This window comes from Pyrgilauda ruficollis, unplaced genomic scaffold (genome assembly GCF_017590135.1).
Source record: "Pyrgilauda ruficollis isolate IOZ18807 unplaced genomic scaffold, ASM1759013v1 scaffold243, whole genome shotgun sequence".
NCBI lineage: Eukaryota > Metazoa > Chordata > Aves > Passeriformes > Passeridae > Pyrgilauda > Pyrgilauda ruficollis.
The window spans coordinates 371,230-391,783 of record NW_024523745.1 but is presented as its reverse complement, the minus strand read 5'-3'; the positions used below and the strand labels follow the sequence as shown (position 1 = coordinate 391,783).

General features: G+C 56.5%; 1 protein-coding gene across 1 annotated transcript in view; it reads right to left on the bottom strand.

Annotated features, from left to right (window-relative positions):
- Nucleotides 1-20,242, bottom strand: part of PPP6R2 (protein phosphatase 6 regulatory subunit 2) — a 58,713-nt gene extending 38,471 nt beyond the window's left edge. Inside the window, exon 1 of the mRNA XM_041470266.1 lies at nucleotides 20,222-20,242. The gene's annotated coding sequence lies outside the window, so the exon portion shown is untranslated. The remainder of the gene's footprint in view (nucleotides 1-20,221) is intronic.
- Between the last annotated feature and the right edge of the window lie 312 nt (nucleotides 20,243-20,554).

Sequence of the window (20,554 nt, the reverse complement as noted above, 5' to 3'; positions counted from 1 at the left end):
CCATGGCAGGGACACCTTCCACTGTCCCAGGGTGCCCCAAGGCCCAGAGTCCAGCCTGGCCTGGGACACCACCAGGGATGGGGCCATAGGTTTCAGGGACACAGCTCAGCTCCAAGCACATGAATGAATCAAAGTGTGTTGCACCTTTTCCATACATCTCTGTGCCAATACCCCGTGAACTGAGCCCACCTTCCCCACCTTGGCCACACCTTCCATGCCTTAGGACAGATGGTCCCAAGATATTTTTCCATGGAATCCACTCAGGCAAGTAAGGAAAGCTCATTACTGAGCAGACTAAAACTCACTAAAAACCTCTCCAGTGCCTTTGGAAAAGCATTTACACATTAGCAAGTCATGAACAACTGTTCAATATATCCCAGCTCCCCTCCCGAGCTCTCCTCAGGGAACTTCCACCTGGAGCAGCCCTGCTGGAGGATCTGCAGAGCCCAGGAAGAGCAGACCCGCCGTTCCTGTGGCTGTTCCTGTGAGAACGTGTGCCAGGTGCTGTGTGTGTAACACATCCCTGCTGGACACGGGGGTCAGAGCCTGCACCGGGACCCCCGAGTCCAACCAGCAGGGACAGAGCCTGGATCCTTCCCTGTGCCCCTCTGCTTAAGGGAGCTGGGAATTCAACACCCAGCACATGGATGGAAGCAGAGAGCAGTCCTTGGACTCATGGAGTCATGGAATATCCTGAGCTGGAGGGGATCCACAGGGATCACCTGCACAGACCCCCCCAAATCCCATCCCTGGGAGCGCTGTCCAAACACTCCTGGAGCTCTGGCAGCCTCAGGACCGGGACCAGGCCCTGCTCAGGGCCCAGCACCCTCTGGGGAAGAACCTGTTCCTGAGATCCCACCTGACCCTCCCTGCCAGGGGCTCCTCCCACTCCGTGTCTGCTGTTCCAGGGAAGCTGGGAGCAGGGATGCAGAGCCTGCAGTGCCCCTTCCCCACGGAGCAGGGATGCAGAGCCTGCAGTGCCCCTTCCCCACGGAGCAGGGATGCAGAGCCTGCAGTGCCCCTTCCCCACGGAGCAGGGATGCAGAGCCTGCAGTGCCCCTTCCCCACGGAGCAGGGATGCAGAGCCTGCAGTGCCCCTTCCCCACGGAGCAGGGATGCAGAGCCTGCAGTGCCCCTTCCCCACGGAGCAGGGATGCAGAGCCTGCAGTGCCCCTTCCCCACGGAGCAGGGATGCAGAGCCTGCAGTGCCCCTTCCCCACGGAGCAGGGATGCAGAGCCTGCAGTGCCCCTTCCCCACGGAGCAGGGATGCAGAGCCTGCAGTGCCCCTTCCCCACGGAGCAGGGATGCAGAGCCTGCAGTGCCCCTTCCCCACGGAGCAGGGATGCAGAGCCTGCAGTGCCCCTTCCCCACGGAGCAGGGATGCAGAGCCTGCAGTGCCCCTTCCCCACGGAGCAGGGATGCAGAGCCTGCAGTGCCCCTTCCCCACGGAGCAGGGATGCAGAGCCTGCAGTGCCCCTTCCCCACGGAGCAGGGATGCAGAGCCTGCAGTGCCCCTTCCCCACGGAGCAGGGATGCAGAGCCTGCAGTGCCCCTTCCCCACGGAGCAGGGATGCAGAGCCTGCAGTGCCCCTTCCCCACGGAGCAGGGATGCAGAGCCTGCAGTGCCCCTTCCCCACGGAGCAGGGATGCAGAGCCTGCAGTGCCCCTTCCCCACGGAGCAGGGATGCAGAGCCTGCAGTGCCCCTTCCCCACGGAGCAGGGATGCAGAGCCTGCAGTGCCCCTTCCCCACGGAGCAGGGATGCAGAGCCTGCAGTGCCCCTTCCCCACGGAGCAGGGATGCAGAGCCTGCAGTGCCCCTTCCCCACGGAGCAGGGATGCAGAGCCTGCAGTGCCCCTTCCCCACGGAGCAGGGATGCAGAGCCTGCAGTGCCCCTTCCCCACGGAGCAGGGATGCAGAGCCTGCAGTGCCCCTTCCCCACGGAGCAGGGATGCAGAGCCTGCAGTGCCCCTTCCCCACGGAGCAGGGATGCAGAGCCTGCAGTGCCCCTTCCCCACGGAGCAGGGATGCAGAGCCTGCAGTGCCCCTTCCCCACGGAGCAGGGATGCAGAGCCTGCAGTGCCCCTTCCCCACGGAGCAGGGATGCAGAGCCTGCAGTGCCCCTTCCCCACGGAGCAGGGATGCAGAGCCTGCAGTGCCCCTTCCCCACGGAGCAGGGATGCAGAGCCTGCAGTGCCCCTTCCCCACGGAGCAGGGATGCAGAGCCTGCAGTGCCCCTTCCCCACGGAGCAGGGATGCAGAGCCTGCAGTGCCCCTTCCCCACGGAGCAGGGATGCAGAGCCTGCAGTGCCCCTTCCCCACGGAGCAGGGATGCAGAGCCTGCAGTGCCCCTTCCCCACGGAGCAGGGATGCAGAGCCTGCAGTGCCCCTTCCCCACGGAGCAGGGATGCAGAGCCTGCAGTGCCCCTTCCCCAGGGAGCAGGGATGCACAGAGCCTGCTCTGCCCCTTCCCCACGGAGCAGGGATGCAGAGCCTGCAGTGCCCCTTCCCCAGGGAGCAGGGATGCACAGAGGCTGCAGTGCCCCTTCCCCACGGAGCAGGGATGCACAGAGGCTGCAGTGCCCCTTCCCCACGGAGCAGGGATGCACAGAGGCTGGAACGCCCCTTCCCCACGGAGCAGGGATGCACAGAGGCTGGAGTGCCCCTTCCCCACGGAGCAGGGATGCACAGAGCCTGCAGTGCCCCTTCCCCAGGGAGCAGGGATGCACAGAGCCTGCAGTGCCCCTTCCCTGAGGCAAATCCATACCCACTATTGCTCTGAGCCAACTGCAAGGAAAGGGTTCTTTGGCTGCAAAAGGAACTGGAAAGGGATGAGGAGAATCAGGAATTCCTCAATAAAAACAACCAAAAGGTCCACTTAAACATGAGCCTCATGAGAGGAACAGAATTCCTGCCTTTCCCATACATCCCATGGCACATCCCAGGAGGCAGCAGTGGGATGGGAGCATTTGGAAAAGGACAGGCACATACAAAACCCAGCTATTTTTAACAAAATTTAAAGTCTTCCCACTGCCTCAGTTACTTTATCATGGTTGATCAGAACTATCAGCCCAGATGAGCTAAATTCAACCTTTTATATAAGTTAGAACTTCCCTCAAGATTTCACTGATGAAGAGTTTGAGAGGTTGGAATTAAGGAAAAGCATTTCCCAGGGTACCTGCACTGCTGACAGAACGGAAATACCACAAACTATTCCCTAATCAATGTCCACTCACACGAATTTTGGGATTTATTCAGCCTCTTCCCACCTGCTTTAAGAGCAACCCCAACAAAAACCCAGGATCCCTGAGGTTGGAAAAGCCCTCCCAGCCCATCCAGTCCCAGCTGTGCCCAATGCCCACCTTGTCCCCAGCCCAGAGCACTGAGTGCCACCTCCAGGAATTCCCTGGACACCTCCAGGGATGGGGACTGCAAAGCTCCCTGGGCAGCCCCTTCCATGGCTAAATACACTCAAAGGAAAAAAAATAATCCCAGACTAAAACAGTTGGACTGTCCAGCTTCTTCTCTCCAGCAGGAGTGAGTGATGCAAAGACTGGGAAAAATGGTCCAGAGGTTTTCCCGTGTTGGGGGTTTTATACCAACAACACCTACAGTGACTTTCTGAAGTTGGGATTTTATGACACCTTCAGCTCTTCCCTAAACCTCCATGTCTCTGCCAGGAATTCAGGGACTGAAGGGTGGAAAAGCTGTAAAACCAACCAGGCACCGCCCCAATGCTCAGCCAGAAGGGCCAAGTGACCACAAACACCAACTGACCAAGATGGTCACTCCAGATAGTCCTGGTTATTCTAACCCACAAACTCCTGCAGCCCATTCCTGACTCCACACAGCCCAGGGGTCACTGGGATGGGCTCTGGTCTCTGCTGCTTCCTCATTTCCAGTAAATACATAAATAAATACATACACACACAGAGATCCTTCCACCAACTCTTCTGAACCTCAGCTGTAATACAGGAATTGAAATATTCCCAGAGCCACTGGTTCTAACAGTAAATAAACAACAGCTGAGACAAACTGCTGGACATAGTCCAGAGACCACAGAGCTGCTCCAGGGCTGGAGCCAGGCTGGAGAGCTGGGGGTGCTCACCTGGACAAGAGAAGGCTTCAGGGAGAGCTCAGAGCCCCTTCCACAGCATAAAGGGGCTCCAGGAGAGCGGCAGAGGGACTGGGGACAAGGCCTGCAGGGACAGGACAAGGGGGTGCCCATGGCAGGGACACTGCCACTGTGCCAGGCTGCTCCAGCCCCAGTGTCCAGCCTGGCCTTGGGCACTGCCAGGGATGCAGGGGCAGCCCCAGCTGCTCTGACAATTCCAGCCCAGCCAGGAATTTCTTCCCAATATCCCACCCTACATGAGCCCCTGGCAGTTTTCTGGAGTTCCCGTTCCATGCCCGTGGAGGAGCAGCCAGCCCACCCCTCTCTGCCTGAACGCTGCCAGCTGCCCCGAGCCCTGGCTCATCCCTAAATCCACTTCTCCTGGCAAACATCATTTCAACTCTTCCTTCAGCAACTCAGGGTCAGAGCAACAGCACATTTCTTTTCCTCTGCATGTGGACATTTGGAAAACGATATGCAAATCATGAGATCCCTGGAATGATCCTGGTAACTGGAGAAGCCAACAAGACCAGTTACTATTTTAAACTCTTGGCCAAGCTCTGGGAATCTTCCACAGGAGCTGATCCAGCACAGGACCAGCACCTTGTGCTGCCAGAGCGTGCTCCAAATCTTTTCAAATCTCCATGGAGCTGTGCCAGGGCAGGGATAGGATGGACATCAGGAAAGGCTCTTTTCCAAGGGTGCTGGGCACTGCCCAGGCTCCCCAGGGAATGGGCACGGCCCCAGAGCTCCAGGAGCATTTGGCCAGCGCTGCCAGGGATGCCCAGCCTGGGACTGCTGGGGTGTCTGTGCAGGGCCAGGAGCTGGATCCATGATCCCTGTGGGTCCCCTCTTGCTCAGGAGACTCCCTGATTCTGTGATTCCAGGTACACCACAGGATGGACGTGCAGCTGCTGTGGTTTTCCAGTCAGACACTTGAACCACAGCAGGTCCCTCCCCAAGGTCAGGCAGCCCTGGATGAGGAAACACAGCCCAGGACTTCCCAGGGCAGTTACTGATGGCAATGAACTGCCCACACCTGCAAGCAGAGGGGCTGTTGTTGTTGTTGTTGTTATTATTGTTATGGTTATCCCAGCCCAGTGCTGCCTGGGAAGAAGCTGGAGCCTGCAGTGCATCACCTGCAGGGATATGGAGGGTGACCAGGCGTCCCACTGCTGCCTGGTGACCCCAGGGCAGGGACAGGGTCACTCCCAGCCCCTTCCCACTTCCTGGCACACAGCTCTCCCTCCCTGCCCAGCTGGAAGCCAGCCCTGAGCCATCCCCAGACCTGTCAAGCACTCCCAGGAAAGCAGGCGAGGAGCGGTGCCAGGTTCATACATAACACCCCACTGCCACCTCACAACAATTTACACTCGCCAGTATTTTTATCCCCAAGCTCTTCCCAAGAAATTGGATCATTTGGGTTATGAACATTTCCCAACTGCACAATTTCACTTCCCTAAAAAAGACCCAACTCTCCTTGAGAGAGAAGCAAACACCATTCAGAATTCAGAGCAGCCTGTAGATGTCTCGGGTCAGCCCTGATGGGGGCTGCAGGTGCATCTCAGAGTCCTCCTCCTGGGAGTGCTGGACAAGGGAGACAGAAAGTCATCATCCTGCAGGAATTCAGCAGGAATTTCCCCATGAAAGGGGGAACAGGCCTTGGCAGGGGCTGCCCAGGGAGCTTTGCAGTGCCCATCCCTGGAGGTGTCCAAGGAAGTCCTGGAGGTGGCACTCAGAGCTCTGGGCTGGGGACAAGGTGGGCATCGGGCACAGCTTGGACCCAGTGACCCCAGAGGGCTTTTCCAGCCTCAGTATTTCTGGGATTCTGGGATTCAGTCTGCCAGGGGAAGAGACTCATGAGCTACTCAGTTATTTCAGAGCTCTCTCAACCTCCTTAGGCTCTCACCTCAGACTCCTGAGGAACACACTCTGCGCTTCCAAGATGGAATAATTCCCATATTCATGTTTAACACAGCAAAGACTGAATCCAAGACATTGTGGGTTTCTCTTCAGAGGAATGGTGGAGGCACCAAGGATGGTGAGAAACTCCAAGGGAGGAAAGGAAATGCTTCCTACATAAATCCTGCAGCTCAAGGTGTCAGGCTGGACACTGGGGCTGGAGCACCCTGGGTCAGCAGAATGTGTCCCTGCCATGGCAGACGTGGCACTGGAGGGGCTTTGAGGTCCTTTCCCACCCACAGCAGTCTGGGATTCCACAATTCCATAAACCCAGCCCCTCGGTTCTCAAATTACGCCATGCCAGGAGCCCATGCCATGCCAGCCATGAGGAACAGCCAAGGGACAGGACCTGTGGAAGGTTCTCCACGAAGGGGCAGCTCTGGGTCACCCTCCCAATTGTGTGGCAGCACAAAATCAAAACAGCTCCTTTGACATCAGGACTGCCATAACTCCATTCTCATTCAGCACCATTCCCTTTGCTCCCTGCCTCTGTCATTCGCTCAGTTCTTTTTGGAATCCCTGATAAAGGCAAAGCAGGACACACCAGAGGTCTCGAGGCAGTGATCCCAACTCACTGGGGGTTCATCATTGCTACACACCCCAAGAGGCATTTCAGCTCCCCGAGACATTCCCTGGCCCAAGCTGCTTATTGAAAACCACTTGGATACACTTAAAATTCACAGATAAAATTTCAACCAAAATATTTCACCAGTTTGCCAAGAATCTCCTTTTGTTTTCCCCTTGTGAGCTATGAAGACGAATTTCTTCATTATTCCTTAACGTCTAACAAATTAAAGAGATCTCTGCATTTGCATTACAAAATCCAGGCACCATTAAGGTTGGAAAAGCCCTCCAAAGCCATCCAGTCCAGGAATGGGGACTCCAAAGCTCCCTGGGCAGCTGTGCCAGGGCTGCACAGCCCTTCCCAGGGGGAATTTCCCCAAAATCCCCCCTGAGCTCCCCTGGCCCAGCCTGAGGCCGTTCCCTCTGCTCCTGTCCCTGTTCCCTGGAGCACAGCCCGACCCCCCCGGCTGTCCCCTCCTGGCAGGGACTTGTGCAGAGCCACAAGGGCCCCCCTGAGCCTCCTTTGCTCCAGGCTCAGCCCCTTCCCAGCTCCCTCAGCCCTCCTGGGGCTCCATTCCCTCCCCAGCTCCATTCCCTGGACACTCCAGCCCCCCCAGGGCTCTCCTGGCACGAGGGGCCCGGAGCTGCCCCCAGGATCCCAGGGGCTCCCTCAGCAGGGCCAGCACAGGGGACAGTCCCTGCCCTGGCTGTGCCACCCTGGGCTCGTGTCTGAGCTGGCACAGCACCCCCAGGGCCTTTCCCAGCTTTCCAGCCCCCTGCCCGGCCTGGAGTGCTCCAGGCCCTTGGGCTGACCCCAGGGCAGCTCCTGGCACCTGGCCTGGCTGTCCCTCACCCTGCTGGCCTCAGCCACGGATCCAGCCTGCCCCCATCCCTCTGCAAGCTCCCACATTCCACCCAGCTCAGCGCCACCCGACGTGCCCTGGCCACCAGCAGGAAACCTCAGGCAGGCACAGTGGGATGCTGCTCTGCATGGAAAGGGGCTGTGCTGGGCTTTTTCTTTAACAAAAACTGCCCCGGCAATAAACCCTTGAAAGCCTCTGTGTTGGACAAACGCGCACCCGAAATGAAGAGCTCCTTCTAATCCTTCCCGGCCTCTGAAGCTCCCGAAGAAAGAGATGATATCAGGAGCACTTTGTTTTGATCATCAACCTTATCCTCATCCAGTATCTCGTTAAGCAGCCTCCTAATTGCTGCCCTACCCCATGCTAAAGACAGAATTTGCACAGCTTCTTGATTTAAATGTTACTTTTTTAATTAACTGCTCCACACCCAGACATGAAGAAACCGAAACCACAGCACTTCAAAAGCTGCAGGAAAAAGCTGCAGAAAAGGATCCCAAATGCTCTGGGAACAGAACAGGACAAAAAAGGCCTTTTTTACCAGCTCGGCGCACATGGAGCTCAGTATCTCCCTAAAATTCACCTCTGTGGGCTGCTGGGCTCACATCAGCTCTGAGGACAGAGGAATCTCCCAGTCTGTGATCTGTATTTCAGCAATCATTCAGCAGGATTGGTATTTCCAGGTGCTCCTGGCCCCACAGAAGCAACACCAGTCCCAAGGAACCCCGGGGGGACTCTGGGCTTGCCATTAAACATTAACCTTTGAGTGTGAGATTTGCAACTGCATTTGAATATTAAACCAGCAAAACAAAGTCCTGGGGTGCTTGAAGCGTTGATTTCCATCCTTTGCAGGACTCCAGGCTCCTCCCTCTCAGCCCGCCTGATCACTTTGATGCCGCTCAGGGCTGGTTACTCTGTCTGCTCTAAGCAACAAGTGACATTTTCTCCTGGGTCACCACAGCTCAGCCCCACAGAAATCCCTGTTCATGACCAGACGGGGATCTCAGAGCAGGGTTTTGGTTTTTACTGGGGTGCACAAGCAGCGTTTCACAGAAATCCCACTTTGTCCTTCCGTGGACCTTGGATGTTTTCATCTTTGCTGCCCACACAGACTAAGGCGATGTTACAAAAGACACCTCTTTGTACTCAGACCGAGGGCCAGCATTTGCAAACTGAGATTTCCTGCTGCACCCCACGGGGAGATCAAGGGCTGCCCGTTCCACAGACGCCTATTTGATCAACACACGGCCTCAAGTGAGCCAGTGAAACAACTGCTGTGCTCCTTTCCTGGTCCTTCATCCCAGTTCAAAGCTCCCAAGGTGAGGTTGTGGCTGTACCTGCCCCAGAACAGCCCAGCCCGTCACACACTGCAGCTCCTACCAGAATATTCCACTGCTCCTCCACTCAACAGACCCAGAACCGAGGCCCCAGCGAAGCAGAGCCCTCAAACAGCACTTTTCACTTCCTCAAGCTTTCAGGGCATTACAGACACAGTCCAAAGTTTAAGAAGTTTGGCAGTTAAAATAAATAAAGACTCCTCAGAAGGAGCTCAGAATGGCTGAGGCTGGAAAAGAGCATCCAGTCCCAGCTGCGCCCAATGCCCACCCTGTCCCCAGCCCAGAGCCCTGAGTGCCACCTCCAGGAATTCCTTGGACACCTCCAGGGATGGGCACTGCAAACCTCCCTGGGCAGCCCCTGGCAAGGCCTGACCCCCCCTTCCCATGGGGAAATTCCTCCCTCTTTACCCAATTCCTTGAAATTGGGTAAAACATCTCTCCCAGGACAAGGCAGCACCAGGCTGTTCTGCCTGCACGGCACCACTTAGCCTCTGTTTATGAGCCAGGCTTCATCCATCATAAAACATCCTGAAAGGAAAACAATCCCTGGGAACTCTCAGACCCACCCTTAGGAGTTCCGTGGGCTTAACCTGGACAAAGAAACATCAAAGCTCAACCTGCTCTGGGAATCCCAAACCAGCAGGACACACTCCTGATCTGAGGCCACGGCTTGCTGGATATTAAACCTGCACTGCTGAGAAAAAATGGGTTTCCTTTGCCATGCAGTATTAGCAGGAAAAAAATAACCAGCTGGATCATTCCCCCAGACTGGCTTCCAACATTGCTGCAAGAATGTCTGAGCAGGGAGAGAGGGCAGGGAAGAGACGAAGGATGGAGCAGCAGGAAGGGGACAGCATTCCAGCTGAAATGTCCATCCAGCTCGGGCTTGGAGCACTAATCCAAGGAGTCACTCACATTGGGACTGAATTCCCTCAGTCATAACCAAAACCACTCATAAAACCCATGGAATCTGTAGGCTGAGCATTTCAAAAGACTGAAAAGGATGACATTTGTTTTTTCAAGCTTAATAAAGAATCCTAGAGATTGGATGAACATTGGGAAAATAACTGAACATCCACCTTGCACAAATGATCATCAATAGTTTTATTGATCATGGAAGCCTGGAATGGTTTGGGTGGTGCTTGGAGTGCCCTGGGATAGTGAAGGTGTCCCTGCCCTTGGCAGGGGCTGCAACAAGAGGGGCTTCAAGGCCCCAGACCATCCTGGGATCCCCCCCAGGACTCTGAATGGGCCAAGCCACAGGAATTGCAGTGATTTCCTCAGCAGGAATTGCCCCCGCAGCATCAAAACCTAAACCCAGCTCCTTTCAGCCAGGGCCCTGGAGATCCTCCTGCTTCCCCCAGCACTGGCCCTGCTGGTTGGCTGGTGGTGATCCCACCTGCTTTTCCCAAAATAGCACATTCCTGACCAGGGCACTGTCCACAGCTCCAAACAAACTGGGATTACACAACAGGATTTTCCCCACACGGCCAAAGTCTCCTGTGCCCACTTCACTGCTCCTTGGAAAACTCCAGCACAGATACCCCAAGGATACTCTCAATATTCCTCCTTGCTTTTCTCTTCTAAAACTAACTCAACAGTTTTGTTCTTGGGAGCTGCACTGCTTCATTCCAGCATTTGCTTCGAGGTATTTGAGAAAACAGCACAAAGAAGCCCTAAGAATCCCAGGATCCCTGAGGCTGGAAAAGCTCTCCCAGCCCTCCCAGTCCCAGCTGTGCCCAAAGCCCACCTTGTCCCCAGCCCAGAGCCCTGAGTGCCACCTTCAGGAACTCCTTGAAGGAAAGAGTTCTTCCAGGGATGGGCACTGCAAAGCTCCCTGGGCAGCCCCTGTAAAGGCCTGACCAACCTTCCCATAAAGAAATTGCTGCTGATGCCCAAAATTCACCTGTCAAAAATGAAGTGGCCATTATTTTTCCTGCAAGACACAACATTTCTCAGCAGAGCTGCTGCTGGACGTGGAGGGCAAAGCAGGAGCAGGGAGGCCAGGGACACACTGGAAGCGCTCCCCACGTTATCATTACTGCCCTGTACCAGTTATTTCATGTGTGAGAACAACGGTGTCAGAAGGGAAGGAAAAACAGAAGGCCTGAAACTGCCTCTTTTGCAAGAGGAAGTTACAGTGTAACAGCCATGAAATTGGGTGTGCAGTCACTGCTGGCACCACATCCCAAACCCCTCACCAACATCTGGCACCCTACAGCCCCTTACAGCTTTTGGAAATTCCTCTGCTGCTTCATCCTTGAGTTTCCAGAGCCCTCAGTCACACACAGCAGTCTGGGACCACCTGTAATTAAACAAACTTTCTCTAAAGCAGAAAAATCTCAGTAAAATATTGATAAACTTCTTCCAAGCTTTGGGTCATCCCCATGCCAGGCATTGAAGAAGGTGGGGAAACCCTGCACTCTGCCTGAAGGACCTCAGAGCCCCTGCAGTGCCACCCTGCCATGGCAGGGACACTCCCACTGTGCCAGGCTGCTCCAGCCCCAGTGTCCAGCCTGGCCTTGGGCACTGCCAGGGATGCAGGGGCAGCCCCAGCTGCTCTGGGCACCCTGTGCCAGGGCCTGCCTGCCCTCCCAGGCAGGAATTTTTTCGAATGTCCAATCTAAACCAATCCATCCCTGCCCTCTGGCAGTCAGAAGCCATTCCTGTGTCCTGGTACTCCAGTGCTCATTCAAAGTCCCTCTCTGGCTCTCTTGGATCCCTCAGATCCTGGAACGTGCTGTGAGGTCTCCACATGACCTTCCCTTCCCCAGGCCGAACATTCCCAGCTCTCCCAGGATATCTCTGGAGGTGCTCCAGTCTCTGTATGAACGTGCTGGGCTCCTCTGGACCTGCTCCAGCAGCTCCACGTCCTCCTGATGCCAGGAGCAGCAGAGCTGTGCCCTGCACTCCTCACAGAACTGAAAACCAGCCGTGCTGGGCATGTGCACAACAACAACTTTCATCTGGTTCAGTGCTTTGGCCCTAGAGAGATCTCCATGGTTCTGAATCCCTCCCTGCTTCCAGCAGCAAACTCATCCACCCGCTGTGGAAGAGGGAGAAGGTTCCCCAGGCAGAGCTCAGGGTTTGGACATGGCAAAACATCAGCGTCTCACAATGACGGAATCGTTCAGGTTGGAAAAGCTCCTGGGGAGCACTCGGCCCAATCTCCTGTGCTGAGCAGCTGCCAGGCTGCCTGACCCAGGTGAGGAGGTCCCTGTCCCTGTCCCAGCCCTGCAGGTGTCCCCTGCCCAGGCTGGGTCTCACCCGACGTGCAGCTATTTCTGCTGAGGATGACTGATGCCAGTCAGTCACACAGATTCCCCGGGCAGGAGAGGAACGAGCGCTTCTCCAGCACAACTCAGCTATTTCAGACCCCTGCACAGACAGGGAATGAGCACCTGGCTCCTCCACTGACTAAAAAAGGAACCCTGAACCACTGAACTGTTACCTCAGAAAGAGGGATTTACATCACAGAGGTGTGAACTTAGGGAGAAGTTCCAGCCCCTGGAAAACCAAGGCAGTGGGTTGCGGGAGGGGAAATACTTAGAAAGTCATGCAAGAAAATTTAGGCTATACCATGGACAGTACAACACTAAATAATGATACAGTAAATCAGGGAATTACAGAATAATTTGGGTGGGAAGGGACTTTAAAGACCACCTCATTCCAACTATGGCAGGGAACAAGAACTAGGAGAATGCAGAAGAAGTAAATAACAACTGAGCACAAAGAAAAGCAATCTTCCAACTAAAAAATAAAAAGGAAACAAGCTGCAGAGCTAAGCTGAAAAAACCTCCTTTGGTGTTTTCCAATTTGCTAAATGGTGCAGATTGAGCACCTGCTCAGCAGGAATGGGGTGTCCTGGCTCAGGGCTCTCAGGATAACCTGGATATTCCATTCCCTGGGCTCAGCTTGACTTAACCTAACACACAATCATGGCTGTTGCCAGCACCACTGCAGCTCCACTGCTGCAACCCCATCACATTCCAGCCCCATATTCCAACTACGCGGCACAACTTCCAGCAGTGGGACTCACATTCAGTGAAACAGAAGCGCAGAGTCATGAGATGGGTTAAGGTGGGAAGGAACCCCAAAGCCCCTGCAGTGCCACTCTGCCATGGCAGGGACACTCCCACTGTGCCAGGCTGCTCCAGCCCCAGTGTCCAGCCTGGCCTTGGGCACTGCAGGGATGCAGGGGCAGCCCCAGCTGCTCTGGCAATTCCAGCCCAGCCAGGAATTCCTCATGGCCAAGATCCCATCCATGGCTGCCCTCTGGCACTGGGAGCCATTCCCTGTGTCCTGTCCATCCCTTGTCCCCAGTCCCTCTCCAGCTCTCCTGGAGCCCCTTCAGGCCCTGCCAGGGGCTCTGAGCTCTCCCTGGAGCCTTCTCTTGTCCAGGTGAACATTCCCAGCTCTCCTGGCCTGGCTGCAGAGCAGAGGGGCTCCAGCATCTCCACGGCTTCTCTGAATTTGCTCCAGCAGCTCCAGGTCCCTCTGCTGTCAGGAGCTGCAGGCTCTCAGAGGAAGCAGCAGAAGTTCCCAGGAAGGGGAGGTGTCTGAGCCCTGCTCCCTGTGAGCCAGCACTGGCACAGCCACACCAGGAACGTGTTGCACCATGACGCTGCCGGTGCCATCCAACCACGCCCTGGTTAAATCCCCAGGACAGCCTGGCCCTGTCACTCTGCTCCTTCCTGGGTCCCACGTCCCCATGTTGTCCCTGGTGCCAGAGCTGCCGTGCCACTCCAGCTGCGGAGCTCCCGGCGCTGGCCCCGTGCCCGCGGCTTTGGCGCTGCCATCCCGCACGGACGCGGTGCCAGCACAGGGCAGCCTGGCCTTCTGCCCGCTCCTGGCGCCGTGCAACCGTGCCCTTCGTCCTCTGCCTCGGGGACACGGGGACAGTTTTCAACCTGTGAGCTCACAGGCTCAATTATCCCTCTCAAAGAAAAGAAATCCATCTTAACATAAAAGAATTCAATTAAACGGCGTCCCGGGGGATCTGCCAAGGGAAGAGAACACAAATAAACGCTAAGGAAACACAACCTTCTCATCCCAGCCCGCTGCACAGCCAAGCAAGGAGCTGGAACGAGCTGCAGGCTGTGCAGGGCTACGAGAACGGAAGGAAAGGAAGAAACTGCCACATGGAAGAAAACCCCAAATGTCACAGCAGAGCCACCGGTGTGTTCTCCGAGGTGTGAAAGAACTCAGTCCTCACAAGGAATCAAAGGCAAAACTGAAACTGAAGCAGCTTCATGTGTTCTATTTCCTTCTTCCTTCCTGTGGCTGCAGCAGCCAGACCATCCCCACTCCTGCAGGTTTGTGCCTCTCCCAGTGCCAGGGTCTGCTCTGCTGCCACTGTTCCGAAAGCTGCCCAGGGAAATCAAAATCAAAGTGACTCCGGAGTCATCAGTGTCACTCCAGGCCACAGAGCTCTGAGCAGCAGCAAACTGCAGGACAGAAATCCCACTGCAAGCCCAGGTTCCCAGCACAGTAACCCTGGAAGTGCAGCAGGGGCACTGCCAGCCCCACACAAACCCTGGACTGAGCAGTCCAGATGTATGGGAAGTTTCCCTGCAAAGCCAAGGTTCCACCTGGCTCCAGCTCAGGCCCAGATCCCTTCAGCACCTTCCCAGGTGACCTGGATGCAGCTTGAGGGGACACCAGGGAAGTCTGCAGATGGTACAAAACTGGGAGGAACTGCTGCCTCCCCTAAGGCAGAGAGGCCCTGCAGAGACCTGGACAAATCCAAGGGCTGGGAATCACCAGCGGTGTGAGGTTTAACACCGGCAGGTGCCGGATTCTGCATCTGGGCCGAGGCAGCCCTGGATGCACCCACAGGCTGGGATGGGGAGGCTGGAGAGCAGCTCTGGAAAGGGACCTGGTCCTGGTGGATGGCAAAGGGGATCTGAGTCAGCTGTGCCCTGGTGCCAGGAGGGACATCCCTGTCTCGACGGGCATCAGGGACAACAGCAAGGGAGGGGATTGTCCTGCTCTGCACTGGGGAGGCCTCACCTCCAGTCCTGGGACTGGGCACCTCGATTTACAAAACAACTAAAGCTCTTGGGGAGCATCCAAAGGAGGGACATGGGGAAGGGGAAGGGTCTGGAAGGGCCACATGAGGAGTGGCTGAGGGCACTTGGAATGTCCAGCTGGAGGAGACTGAGCTCAAACCTCCCCAGGGGCTGCAGCTTCATCCTGAGGGGCAGCTCCAGTCTCTGCTCCCTGTGAGCAGGGACAAGAGCCAGGGAACAGCTGGAGCTGTGCCAGGGAGGGTCAGGCTGGAAAGCAGGAAAGGTTCTGCCCCAGAGGGTGCTGGGCACTGCCCAGGCTCCCCAGGGAATGGGCACGGCCCCAGAGCTCCAGGAGCATTTGGACAGTGCTGCCAGGGATGCCCAGGCTGGGATTGCTGGGGTGTCTGTGCAGGGCCAGGAGCTGGATCCGTGATCCCTGTGCTCCCTTCCAGCTCAGGAGAGTCTGCGGAAAGCTGTGCCAGAGAAGCTTTTCACTGCCCCAGCCAGGGAAGAGCTCTGAGCTCTGCCCGCCCCCAGTGACTCCCTGCCCTTTGCCATTTCACCAGAAGGTTTTTTTCTCATGCCTTCCAGCTTCCTCTCCTGCCCAGATGATCCCGGTGTCCTCAGGCACCCCAGGCTGACGCCAGGGGAAGGAATGGGGTGTGTGGGTACCGTGACACTGGGGACAGCCACCCCCAGTGGCTCCCGCTCTCAGGTAACAGGTGGACACAGCAAAGAGAGACTGAGAAGGACAGCGAGGAGCAACCCCAGCCCAGCAGCTGCTGAGCTGCCAGCTCAGGCTGAGGAGCTGCACTTCCTCCTGACATCACCTCACCCTCGCTGTGGTGACAGCCCCCGGTCACGGCTCGGCGCCACGTGGGGTTTGGTTTAAAGGTGCCCCTGACAAAAATGACAATTTTGGTCAGGCTTCAGGCCCTGCAGATGTTTATTACTGTCACTCTCGAGGTGCCTCTGCTCCATCTGGGACTAACAGGCACTAAGAAACACAAAGGTGGAACTTCCCACTTTGGCCAGCGCTGCCAGGGATGCCCAGCCTGGGATTGCTGGGGTGTCTGTGCAGGGCCAGGAGCTGGATCCGTGATCCCTGTGGGCCCTTCCAGCTCAGGAGAGTTTGTGGAAAGCTGTGCCAGAGAAGCTTTTCACTGCCCCAGCCAGGGAAGAGCTGTGAGCTCTGCCCGCCCCCAGTGACTCCCTGCCCTTTGCCATTTCACCAGAAGGTTTTTTTCTCATGCCTTCCAGCTTCCTCTCCTGCCCAGATGATCCCGGTGTCCTCAGGCACCCCAGGCTGACGCCAGGGGAAGGAATGGGGTGTGTGGGTACCGTGACACTGGGGACAGCCACCCCCAGTGGCTCCCGCTCTCAGGTAACAGGTGGACACAGCAAAGAGAGACTGAGAAGGACAGCGAGGAGCAACCCCAGCCCAGCAGCTGCTGAGCTGCCAGCTCAGGCTGAGGAGCTGCACTTCCTCCTGACATCACCTCACCCTCGCTGTGGTGACAGCCCCCGGTCACGGCTCGGCGCCACGTGGGGTTTGGTTTAAAGGTGCCCCTGACAAAAATGACAATTTTGGTCAGGCTTCAGGCCCTGCAGATGTTTATTACTGTCACTCTCGAGGTGCCTCTGCTCCATCTGGGACTAACAGGCACTAAGAAACACAAAGGTGGAACTTCCCACTTTCACACCTCATCCAACAGCAATATGTGTGGCACTCAAATTCCACCTAAATCCGAGCCTTTTTCGTCTGATATTTTCAAGTTTGGCTGCAAAAGCTTCATTTCCTGAGATAACTGATATTTATTTACCCAAGTTTCCCTCCAAATCAGAGTTAAGGTGCAGGTAAAAATAGTCCAGGCAGTGATAATAATGTCAATATTGGTTATTGCAGTGCTGGCGGCTGGGGAGGATCAAAACAAGGAGCAGGGAAGTCCATCAGGAATGAGGGAAGGATGGTGGGAGGAACAGGGAGCAGAGAGGGAAAAAGAAAAGCTCAAGTAGAGAAACACAGCAGCAGCCAGGAAAGACAACACACTCCTGCTTCCAATAATATTGAATCAAAGGAGACACTTAAGAGCCTTTGTTGCTACTCCTGGTCACACAGAGGCCACATTCCTTCCCTGAGCCTTCCATAAACCCCCGACTTCTGTGGATTTTCCGTGAAAAGGAGGTAAAACCACTGCAGCCCATAAATGTATCTGGGAGCAGGGCTGTATTCCCGGTAAACAGGGCCAGGAGTGAGGGACTGCTGCTCCCGGCCGAGGCTCCGTGTCTGACAGCCCGGCCCGAGCACTGCCATCACTCATTAACTCACTCTATTAACTCCTCAATTAGTTCTTCAGGAATTCTGCATCCAGCAAAACAAGACCTCCCACAAACCTTCCTCCCTGTAAAGTTCTCTGAAGTTCTGTCAACCTGGCTCACGCTCCTCAGGGGACGGGCACAGCCCCGAGGCTGCCAGAGCTCCAGGAGCGCTCGGACAACACTCCCAGGGATGCACAGGGTGGGATTTGGGGGGTCCCGGGCAGGGCCAGGAGCTGGACTGGGGGATCCCTGTGGGTCCCTTCCAATTCAGGATATTCCTTGATCCTATGACTGAAGCACCCAGCTCCTCCTTTGCTCTCAGCTCACCGACCTCACCCCTTTCTCCCGCACCATTTGCACCCAAATTTCCCAGTTATTCTTGTTCTACTCCTGTTCCAAACCCAAGATTTACTCCAACAAGAGACTCTCCTATTTCCTGGCATTCCAGTTTGCCCATTTTTATGGCTGAGCTGCAGCTCCTGCCCTTCAGGCACTCTGACTCGCAGCCCCTGTTAAACCATCCTGCTGGATGACATCCACGGAGTGATGATCCTGAGCACAGGAGCCACGGCTGCCCCACCTGCACACCTGGCTGTCAGCAAGGAGAGCAGGAAAGCTCATCCCTCTGCTCCCAGCCCCGAGCTCTCCCCAAACTCTGCTGAGCAGGGACAGCACCCAGGGAACGGCTGGAGCTGTGCCAGGGCAGGGACAGGATGGACATCAGGAAAGGCTCTTTTCCAAGGGTGCTGGCACTGCCCAGGCTCCCCAGGGAATGGGCACGGCCCCAGAGCTCCAGGAGCATTTGGCCAGTGCTGCCAGGGATGCCCAGGCTGGGATTGCTGGGGTGTCTGTGCAGGGCCAGGAGCTGGATCCATGATCCCTGTGGGCCCTTCCCACTCAGGAGATTCCATGGTTCTGTGATGCTGGAATTCCTCTATACCACTGCTGGGCTCAGGGAAGAAAAGTTTTGGGTCCCCTTTGCCACCAGAAAACTCAGGGGAGACCTCAAACGAAGCGTTCCCTGCACAGAGCATGGAAAAGCACCACAGGAAAACACTGGGATATCTCTGTACCAAAGAGGAGAGGAAGCATTAACAAACCAACACCCCCTTCTCGCTCAGGATCTCACTGTGGGGGACAGCAGGGATGGGATTCCCTCCAGCTGTCTCCCAATCCAACCAGGAAGCTGTGATCAGGACTGGGGGATCCCACTCTGGAACACAGCTGGGCCTCCCAGCCCCCTCTTCCCCAGGGAAGCTCTGCCAACAGCGGCCTGGAGCGTCCCAAAAATCCTGTAAGCCCACAGAGCACTTTTCTCCTGGTAACAAACCCCCGAGCAGCAGCTCTCACACAGTGCTGCCTCGTCGTTATTATTTTTGACAGTTTCCAATTTGTGAAGTCAGAAATCCACCCTGTCCCTCCCACAGCACACGCAGAGCTCCTGGAACACCAGGCTGAGCAGGAGATGCTCCACAGCTCCTGCATCCCACAACAAACCTTCCCCCGGCGTGAGGTTCTGTAGGAACCTTTCCTGCACCACCTGCCCGACAGGCACCTGCTGCTGCACCACCAATCTGCCCCGGTGCCAGCCAGGACCTTGTCCCACATCCCTGGATTTCAACGTTAATCCAAAGGAAGCACACAGAGCACCAGGAATATCAGTGTACACACAGAGAACAAGCCTTGGTTTCAGACCAGTTTGTTCCTACCCAGCCCTCATCACCTTCTGCCGAGCAAATGTCACCCAGGCCAGCCCAGGCCATGATGTGCTCCCACTGACAGCCCAAAATTTAACTTTGCTTCCCATGAGATCACCATTGGTTGCCATGGAAATCCCTATACTACCATCCACCAAGGGTTTTTTTTTACCACTGAAGTATTTTGGCAGCATGTTCGCTTTTAAGTGTCAGAGTAATAAGAGAAAACATAAATGTTTCTTCTCTCATCAGGCTTTAAACTGAGCTTTATAACACAAATCTGCTCCTAAGAGCTTGGTTCAAACCTGTGGGGCTAGGCAGGGCTGGAATCACCACCTTCTCCTTTCTGAGACAGGAGAATAAACAATGAAAACAACCTTTAAGTTTTTAAAACATTAATTTCCAAGTGGGGGATCAAGCAAGGAAAAACCTCTTAGGCCCCTCCGAGTTCTCTCAGTTTCTCTTTTTCACTTCCTAGTTTGGTTTTTTTTTTTTAAGCTGGTGCAAAACAAGGCCCTCAAATTCAGCAGGGCCCTCCCAGCCTCTGCCAGGAGCCGCTTTCCTGTCAGATCAATCTTGTGGTGATTCCAGCGGGGCCTCCACTCCTACCCCGGCTTCTGGTCGTTAATAAAAGCAGCACGGTGACATTTACAGCCAAACTCTGCACCCTGAGGTGGGCAGGTCCCCAGGAGGGTGACACGCGTGGGAGGCTGATCCCTCTCCTGTGACCCCCGGGAGGGACCTGACCCCGGGAAGGGTGACCTGACCCTCAGGAGAGGGACCCTGACCACTGATCCCCCTCCTGTGACCACCGGGAGGGACCCGACCCCCGGGAACAGGACCAGAACCCCGGAGGACGGGCCAGACTCTCGGGAAGGTGACCAGACCCCCGGGAACGGGGAGCAGACCCCTGGGAAGGGGATCTGACCCTCCAGAAGGGGACCAGACAGCCCAGAGGGACTTGACCCATAGGAGGGGAACCAGCCCCCAGGAAGGGGGACCCTCAGAAGGGTGATCTGACCCCCGGAAGGGACCTGACCTCCGGGACTGACCTGATCTCCAAGAGGGGGACAAGAACCTCGAGAGGGGAACCTGACCCTCGGGAAAGGGACCAGACTCCCAGGGGGGTGATGTGATCCTCGGGCAGGGGACCCCCGGAAGGCGAGCAGACCCTCGGGAGTGCGCGCTGAGCCCTAAGAAGGGGATCTGAGTGCCAGGAAGGGTGACCTGACCCCTGACCTTGCCACCGCCACCACTCCCGACAGCTCCGGCCACTCCCGGCCGGCCAGCTGCGGTCCAGAACCACCTGGAGCTCGCAGCCGCAGCCCCCAGCCCCGCCAGCCCGCCCCGCACGCACCAAAACACGGCAAAAGGAAACTGTCACGCGCAGAGCAGGCGGATTTAACCCAGATCCGCACGGAACGAGGCGGCGGGACCACGGCCCAGCCCCGGACAGCGGCTCGGCGGGGAGGTTTTTAACCCCCCAAACGGTGCCGAACCCCCGGAGCGCGGGGGGCAGCTCCGGGAGGCCGGAGCGGAGCCGGGGGGACGGCGGGGCCCAGTCCGCGGCTCCGGGCCCAGCCCCGACCCTGGCCCCGCGAGGGCGGCGGTGACAGCCGGGTCTCACCTGCGGGTGCCGGGCTGCCCTCGGGCGCTGCCGGGCCGGGCTGCGGGCCGGGCCCGCGGGCTG